Genomic DNA, 8,561 nt, shown 5'->3' with positions numbered 1-8,561 from the left:
TATATAAAGGAGCTAGGGGGAGGCGGCCGGCCAGGAGGAGGGCGCGCCAAGGGGGGAGTCCTACTCCCACCGGGAGTAGGACTCCTCCTTTCCTAGTAGGAGTAGGAGAAGGGGGAAGGAGGAGAGAGGGGGGAAGAAAAGGGGGGCGCCGCCCCCCTCCTTGTCCAATTCGGAGTAGAGGGGGAGGGGGCGCACGGCCCTGCCTTGGCCGCCCCTCCTCTTCTCCACTAGGGCCCAATAGGCCCATTATACTCCCCGGGGGGTTCCGGTAACCCCCCGGTACTCCGGTATATGCCCGAACTTGTTCGGAACACTTCTGAAGTCCAAACATAGTCATCCAATATATCGATCTTTATGTCTCAACCATTTCGAGACTCCTCGTCATGTCCGTCATCATATCCGGGACTCCGAACTACCTTCCGTACATCAAAACACATAAACTCATAATACCAATCATCACCGAACGTTAAGCGTGCAGACCCTACGGGTTCGAGAACTATGTAGACATGACCGAGACACGTCTCTGGTCAATAACCAATAGTGGAACCTGGATGCTCATATTGGCTCCTACATATTCTACGAAGATCTTTATCGGTCAAACCGCATAACACCATACGTTGTTCCCTTTGTCATCGGTATGTTACTTGCCCGAGATTTGATCGTCGGTATCTCAACACCTAGCTCAATCTCATTACTGGCAAGTCTCTTTACTCGTTATGTAATACATCATCCCGTAACTAACTCATTAGTCACATTGCTTGCAAGGCTTATAGTGGTGTGCATTGTTGAGTGGGCCCAGAGATACCTCTCCGATAATCGGAGTGACAAATCCTAATCTCGATCTATGCCAACTCAACAAGTACCATCAGAAACACCTCTAGAGCACCTTTATAATCACCAGTTATGTTGTGACGTTTGGTAGCACTCAAAGTGTTCCTCCGGTAATCGGGAGTTGCATAATCTCATAGTCATAGGAACATGTATAAGTCATGAAGAAAGCAATAGCAGAAACTAAAACGATCAAGTGCTAAGCTACCAGAATGGGTCAAGTCAATCACATCATTCTCCTAATGATGTGATCCCTTTTATCAAATGATAACTCGTGTCTATGGTTAGGAAACCTTAACCATCTTTGATTAATGAGCTAGTCAAGTAGAGGCATACTAGTGACACTATTTGTCTATGTATTCACACATGTATTATGTTTCCGGTTAATACAATTATAGCATGAATAATAAACATTTATCATGAAATAAGGAAATAAATAATAACTTTATTATTGCCTCTAGGGCATATTTCCTTCATTGACTGGGATGTTTATTATGAGGATCATCACTATCATTGAATTTCATTAAAGATTTTACCTCTACCACCTTGGGTGGTGGTGGTGCTTCAAGCCCATGTATTTCTTCGACAGGTGGTAAATTTTTAACATCCTTGGCTTTAATACCTTTTTCCTTCATAGATTTCTTTGCCTCTTGCATATCTTCACGGCTGAGATATAAGATGCCCCTCTTCTTCGGAGTGCGTTTAATAGGTGTTTTAGGAGAGTCCAACCATCATAATTTTTCAATATGTTATTCAATAATTGTTCAACTTGCTCAATAGTTTGTTCCCTAAAAACACAACCAGCACAACTATCTAGGAAGTCCCTAGAAGCATCGGTTAGTCTATTATAGAAGATATCAAGTATTTCATTTTTCTTAAGAGGATGATCAGGCAAAGCATTAAGCAATTGGAGAAGCCTCCTCCAAGCTTGTCGGAGACTCTGTTCTTCAATTTGCACAAAGTTAAATATTTCCTGCAAGGCAGCTTGTTTCATATGAGCAGGAAAATATTTTTCACAGAAGTAATAAATCATATCCTGGGGACTACGCACACAACCAGGAGCAAGAGTATTGTACCAAGCTTTAGCATCACCCTTTAATGAGAACGGAAATAACTTGAGAATATAGTAATAGCGAATCTTCTCATCATGATCAAAAAGGGTATTTATATCATTCAACTTAGTAAGATGTACCACAATAGTTTTAGTTTCATAACCATGGAAAGGATCAGATTCAACCAAAGTGATTAACTCTGGGTCGACAGAGAATTAATAATCCTTATCAGCAATAACAATAGGTGAAGTAGCAAACTCAGGATCATATTTCATTTTAGCATTCAGAGATCTTTCTTTATACTTGCATAATAATTTCTCCAGATCATCTTATCCTTACAAGCAAGAATATCTCTAGTCGCCTCCTCACTCATAGTATAACCTTTCGGTACCTTTGGAAATTCATATCTAGGAGGACTAGTTCTAGTAGGTGTTTCAAGATTTTCTGTTGCAAGTTCATCGTTAGATTCAACAATATCATGTTGTCTTACTATAGCAATTTGTTCATCAACAAATTCACCTAGTGGCACATCATCATCAAGCAAGGTACTAGCATCATCATGAGTAGCATTCATAGCAGAAGTAGCATCATCAATAACTTGCGACATATCAGAATTAATAGCATGTTGTGGAGTTGCAAGTTTACTTATAACAGAAGGTGAATCTAAAACAAAACTGGATGACAGTTCCTTACCTCCCCTTGTATTTGAGGGAAAAATCTTAGTCTTAACATCCTTCAGATTCTTCATAGTGATAATATGATAATAATACCAAGTGACTCAAGAAATATAGTTGTGCTCCCCGGCAACGGTGCCAGAAAAAGGTCTTGATAACCCACAAGTATAGGGGATCGCAACAGTTTTCGAGGGTAGAGTATTCAACCCAAATTTATAGATTCGACACAAGGGGAGCCAAAGAATATTTGAAGGTATTAGCAGCTGAGTTTTCAATTCAACCACACCTGGAGATTAATTATCTGCAGCAAAGTGATTAGTAGCACAATACTATGATAGTTTTGATGATAGCAGTAGTAGTAACGGTAACAGTAACAGTGATAGCAGTGATATTGCAGCAGTAACGATAACAGTAGCAGTAGTAGTATCTTAGCAAGAACAATATAAGATAAATTCGTATGCATTGGATCAGTGACTCATTGGATGATATTCATCATGAGACAGTTATAACCTAGGGCGATACGGCACTAGCTCCAGTTCATAAATATAATGTAGGCATGTATTCCGTAAATAGTCATACGTGCTTATGGAAAGAACTTGCATGACATCTTTTGTCCTACCCTCCCGTGGCAGTGGGGTCCTATTGGAAACTAAGGGATATTAAGGCCTCCTTTTAATAGAGAACCGGAATAAAGCATTAGCACACGGTGAATACATGAACTCCTCAAACTACGGTCATCACCGGGAGTGGTCCCGACTATTGTCACTCTGGGGTTGCCGGATCATAACACGTAGTAGGTGACTATAACTTGCAAGATGGGGTCTAGAACATGGATATAATGGTGATAACATAAACAGTTCAGATCTGAAATCATGGCACCCGGGCCCAAAGTGACAAGCATTAAGCATGGCAAAGTCATAGCAACATCAATCTCAGAACATAGTGGATACTAGGGATACTCACTCCCGGTGGGGGGCATCATGGAATTAGCGATGGAGATGTGTTGGTGATGACAAAGATCAACGATTCCCCTCTCCGAAGTCCCAAATGGACTCTAGATCTGGCCTCCCGATGAAGAACAGGAGACGGCGGCGGCTCCGTCTCGTGAAACGCGATAATTCTTTCTCCTTGTTTTTTTCTGGAAATATGGGATTTTATAGCGTCGGTTTGAGGGTCAGCGGGGCCACCAGGTGGGCAGCACCCACCAGGGCGCGCCGGGGGGGGGGGGGCTAGCGCGCCCTGGTGGGTTGTGCCCACCCAGGTGCCCCCCTCAGGTACCTCCTGGCTCCAGAAATTCTCTTATTTGATATGAAAAATCCTCGCAAAGTTTTGTTCCATTCCTAGAACTTTTATTACTGCACAAATATAACACCATGGTAGTTCTGCTGAAAACAGCGTCAGTCCAGGGTTAGTTTCATTCAAATCATGCAAATTAGAGTCCAAAATAAGAGGAAAAGTGTTAGGAAAAGTAGATACGCTGGTGTAGGATCTTGAAGTATGTCTAGAGGGGGGTGATTAGACTACTTGACCAATTAAAAACTTAACCTTTTCCCAATTTTAGTCTTTGGCAGATTTTAGCTATCTTAGCACAAGTCAAGCAATCTTCACACAATTCAATCAAGCATGCAAAGAGTATATGAGCAGCGGAAAGTAAAGTATGCAACTTGCAAGAATGTAAAGGGAAGGGTTTGGAGAATTCAAACACAATTGGAGAAACGGATGTTTTTGTCGTGGTTCCGATAGGTGGTGCTATCGTACATCCACGTTGATGGAGACTTCAACCCATGAAGGGTAACGGCTGCGCGAGTCCATAGAGGGCTCCACTCACAAAGGGTCCATGAAGAAGCAACCTTGTCTATCCCACCATGGTCGTCGCCCACGAAGGACTTGCCTCACTAGCGGTAGATCTTCACGAAGTAGGCGATCTCCTTGCCCTTACAAACTCCTTGGTTCAACTCCACAATCTTGTCGGAGGCTCCCAATTGACACCTAGCCAATCTAGGAGACACCACTCTCCAAGAAGTAACAAATGGTGCGTTGATGATGAACTCCTTGCTCTTGTGCTTCAAATGATAGTCCCCCCAACACTCAACTCTCTCTCACAGGATTTGGATTTGGTGGAAAGAAGATTTGAGTGGAAAGCAACTTGGGGAAGGCTAGAGATCAAGATTCATATGGTAGGAATGGAATATCTTGGCCTCAACACATGAGTACGTAGTTCTCTCTCAGAAATGGTAAGTTGGAAGTGTAGGTTTGTTCTGATAGCTCTCTCCATGAATGAAGAGGAGGTGGAGGGGTATATATAGCCTCCACACAAAATCTAACCGTTACACACAATTTACCAATCTCGGTGGGACCGAATCAACAAACTCGGTCAGACCGATTTAGTAAGCCTAGTGACCGTTAGGGTTTTCGGTGGGACCGACATGCAACTCGGTAGGACCGATATGGTTAGGGTTAGGGCATAACGTAATCTCGGTGAGACCGATTACGCAAACTTGGTGAGACCGATTTTGGTAATAAGCTAACCAGAGAGTTGGTCAGGTAAACTCGGTGGGACCGATTCGCTCATTTCGGTGGGACCGAAATGTTACGAAAGGCAAACAGAGAGTTTACATTGCAATCTCGGTGGGACCAATCGCTCACTTTGGTTAGACCGAAACGTTACGAAGGGAAACAGAGAGATTACAATCCCATCTCGGTGAGACCGAGATCCCTATCGGTGAGACCGATTTGCCTAGGGTTTGTGGCAGTGGCTATGACATCTGAACTCGGTGGCGCCGGATAGAAAGAATCAGTGGGGCCGAGTTTGACTTTTGGTTTGGGTCATATGTGGATATGAGAAAGTAGTTGAGGGTTTTTGCAGCATATCACTAAGCACCATGGAGCAAGAAACTCATTAAGCAACACCTCATCCCTCCTTGATTGTATTGGCTTTTCCTATAGACTCAATGTGATCTTGGATCACTAAAATGTAAAATGTAGAGTCTTGAGCTTTTGAGCTTGAGCCAATCCTTTTATCCTTACTATTTTGAGGGATCCACTTTCCTCATCCATGCCAAGCCATTCATTGAGCTTTCCTGAAATATTTGTCTTGGAATAGTATTAGCCCAATGAGCTATATGTTGTTAGGAATTACCAAAACCACCTAGGGATAGTTGCACTTTCAGTTGGACACGTATCAATAGCCCGACGTAGCTTTTTCAGGTCCAGATTTCCAACTGTCGGAATTCTCCCTCTTTGTGTGTACCTTGCATATTATGAGACAAAAGGCATTAGAATTACTCCAAAAAGTATTATTATGCATAAAAACATTATAAAAACAGTAGGTAAACATGATGCAAAATGGATGTATCACTGTTCTCAAGCATTCTTGGTTTCGTTAATTGTCTTATCTTGTAGTATATGTTCTATTTTGCAATGTCGTGCTCAGTTAACTATTTTGGTTCATTTGGTCTACTGTCCAGTTAGGTGTTTGGTTCAATTCTGCAATTTGATTTTCATTTGTTGTGGGTACAATTTTGTATTATTATGCATGTGAGAAAAAAATCGAATTTGGTTGTACTCAATACATATTCTACTGATAGTATGGCAACTCTCAGTTAACCTGATCAAGATCTTCCTTATATGTGTTGGAGGTAAACAATGGGAGACATTGCGATTTACCATCGAGGTTTGCTCATGCATGGTCCTTTCGCTAATAGCACATTATCCTGCAGTTGCAGGGAGCATTCTAATATTTAGGTTTCTTACAATTTGGTCTTGCACATGTAGGTCCTGTTGTCATAGGCTTAGACTCACTGTTCGACCCAATTTGTATATGGGGAAATGAGATGTCCATGAATATCACTCAAGTCAAGAAACTCAAAAAGATTGTTAGGATAAAGATTGCGATGAATAACAACAAGATCTTGTTTTGCACAATGAAGAACACATCAGTCAACTATAGGATGGTACTAACTCTTTTACCTTGTTTTTATCCATTACGCCATTTCAAAATTTATAACAACGGTTTATGCATATCTTTGTTTTCGGTACTTTCCAAAGCAGTTCACCGATGATTACCTCTCAAACCACCTGCATGATCAAGAGGCAAGGAAGGTATTCATTCAACACCCATGGTACAATATTGAGATCTTCCCGAAGAGGACGAAGGTTGGGCGGGCAATTATCCATAGCCACTGGCCTAAAGTTGCAAGGACATTCAACATCACTGAAGGCTCAATATTCGCCTTCTGCTTTTGTAGTTTCCCAGATGAGATTCATCTATCTATTTACCGTGTATGATGCTACTTTTCCAAAGGTTTTCAATGTTGCATGTGAAACTTGCTGCTGTTGTGTAATGGTGTAGCTAGCTATATCCCTCTTTCGTGTAACTGAGTGCTGAAGCTATCTGATGTAATTCGATTATGAAATCCTAATTGTCGTTATATGGATATGAAATATATGTTGTGTTTTATAAGAAATGTCAATTTGATTACTAGATGGATTATCAAATAATAGGCTAATTACCCTGCTTATTGTGGTTTTCTATTGCAGACGGTTACTCGAACAACATCGTGGGCGATGAACTCAAAGAACCCACACGGTTCCTAGAAAGTAGGCGTGTTGGATCAATTAACAATCACACACGGCTTCCGGTAGAGAACTGTTTGCGTTAGGCCACCCTGGACAAACGTTTCTACACACAAAACTATGTGTGGTATACATACGAACGGAAATGTTTTTCTGGGGTTCACTGTGTGGGATGTACATACAAACTGAAATGATTGGGCTTCGATGCCTCGCCCGATCACAGATGAGCTCATTTTGTCCCCGCCGGTGTGGTCGGAGGGCCTATCCCCGACGGTTTCTGGGTTGTGTGAGAAGGACCCCCCCCCTATCGCACACACTCACTTGGCGACGGTTTAAAACTCCATCGCGAAAAGGGGGTAAAAACCATTTGTATAGCACGTCTCTCACTAGTGTGAACACACATCAAAAGATGATAAACAAAAAATAACAACAATTATCTTTATTTTTCTTGTTTCTTTCCTGTTTTTGGTGTGCACACAATTATACTACTTTATGGTTGTGTTTTTGTGTTTAAATTAGTGTTTGTGCCAAGTAAATCCTTTGCGATGATTTGGATGATAGTTGATTTGATTCTGTGAGAGAACATAAACTTTTTCGTCCAGTAGCAGAATTATTTAGGTTCACTGGAACGTGATAAATTTCTATTTTTTTAACACATGTTTGATATACAAATTTCCCACGTTGTCCTATTTTTTCAGAATTTTTGGAGTTACAGAAGTATGGTCATTGTTCGAATCATTACAAACTGTTCTGTTTTTGTCAGATTCTATTTTTGTTGCTTTGTTTACTTGTTTTAATGAATATACTATGGATTGTATCGGGGTATAAGTCATGTTGAAGTTAGAATACAGTAGGTATTATGCAATAATAAAATATGAATGGGTTTTCAACAATACCTAAAGTGGTGATTTGCTTGTTATACTGATGGATCTCATGAGTTTGAGGATGACCAGGAAAATGATTAAGTAATGGGAGAAGCCTCCCCCAAGCTTGAGGGAGATGATCTTCCTCAAATTGCACAAAGTTGTATAATTCCTATAAGGCAGCTTGTTTATTCTGAGAAAGAAAATACTTCTCAGTAAAGTAATATATCATATCCTGGTGACTACACACACAAACAGGAGCAAGAGTATTAAACCATTCTTTAGCATCACCCTTTAATGAGAAAGGAAACAAATTAAAAATATAATAGTAGCGAATTTTTCCTCATGAGAAAACATGGTTGCTATATCATTTAATTTAGTAAGGTGTTCCACAATAATTTCAGATTCATAACCATGGAAAGGATCTGATTCTACCAAAGTAATAAGTTCAGGATCAACGGAGAATTCATAATCCTTATCAGTAACAAAGATAGGAGAAGTAGCAAATTTAGGATCATATTTATTTCTCTCTATCATATCCTTTTCTTTCAGCTTACTTGGTAATTTCT

This window comes from Triticum dicoccoides, chromosome 4B, assembly GCF_002162155.2.
Source record: "Triticum dicoccoides isolate Atlit2015 ecotype Zavitan chromosome 4B, WEW_v2.0, whole genome shotgun sequence".
Taxonomy (NCBI): Eukaryota; Viridiplantae; Streptophyta; class Magnoliopsida; order Poales; family Poaceae; genus Triticum; species Triticum dicoccoides.
The sequence above is the reverse complement of the archived record's forward strand: the minus strand, read 5'-3'. Positions refer to the sequence as shown.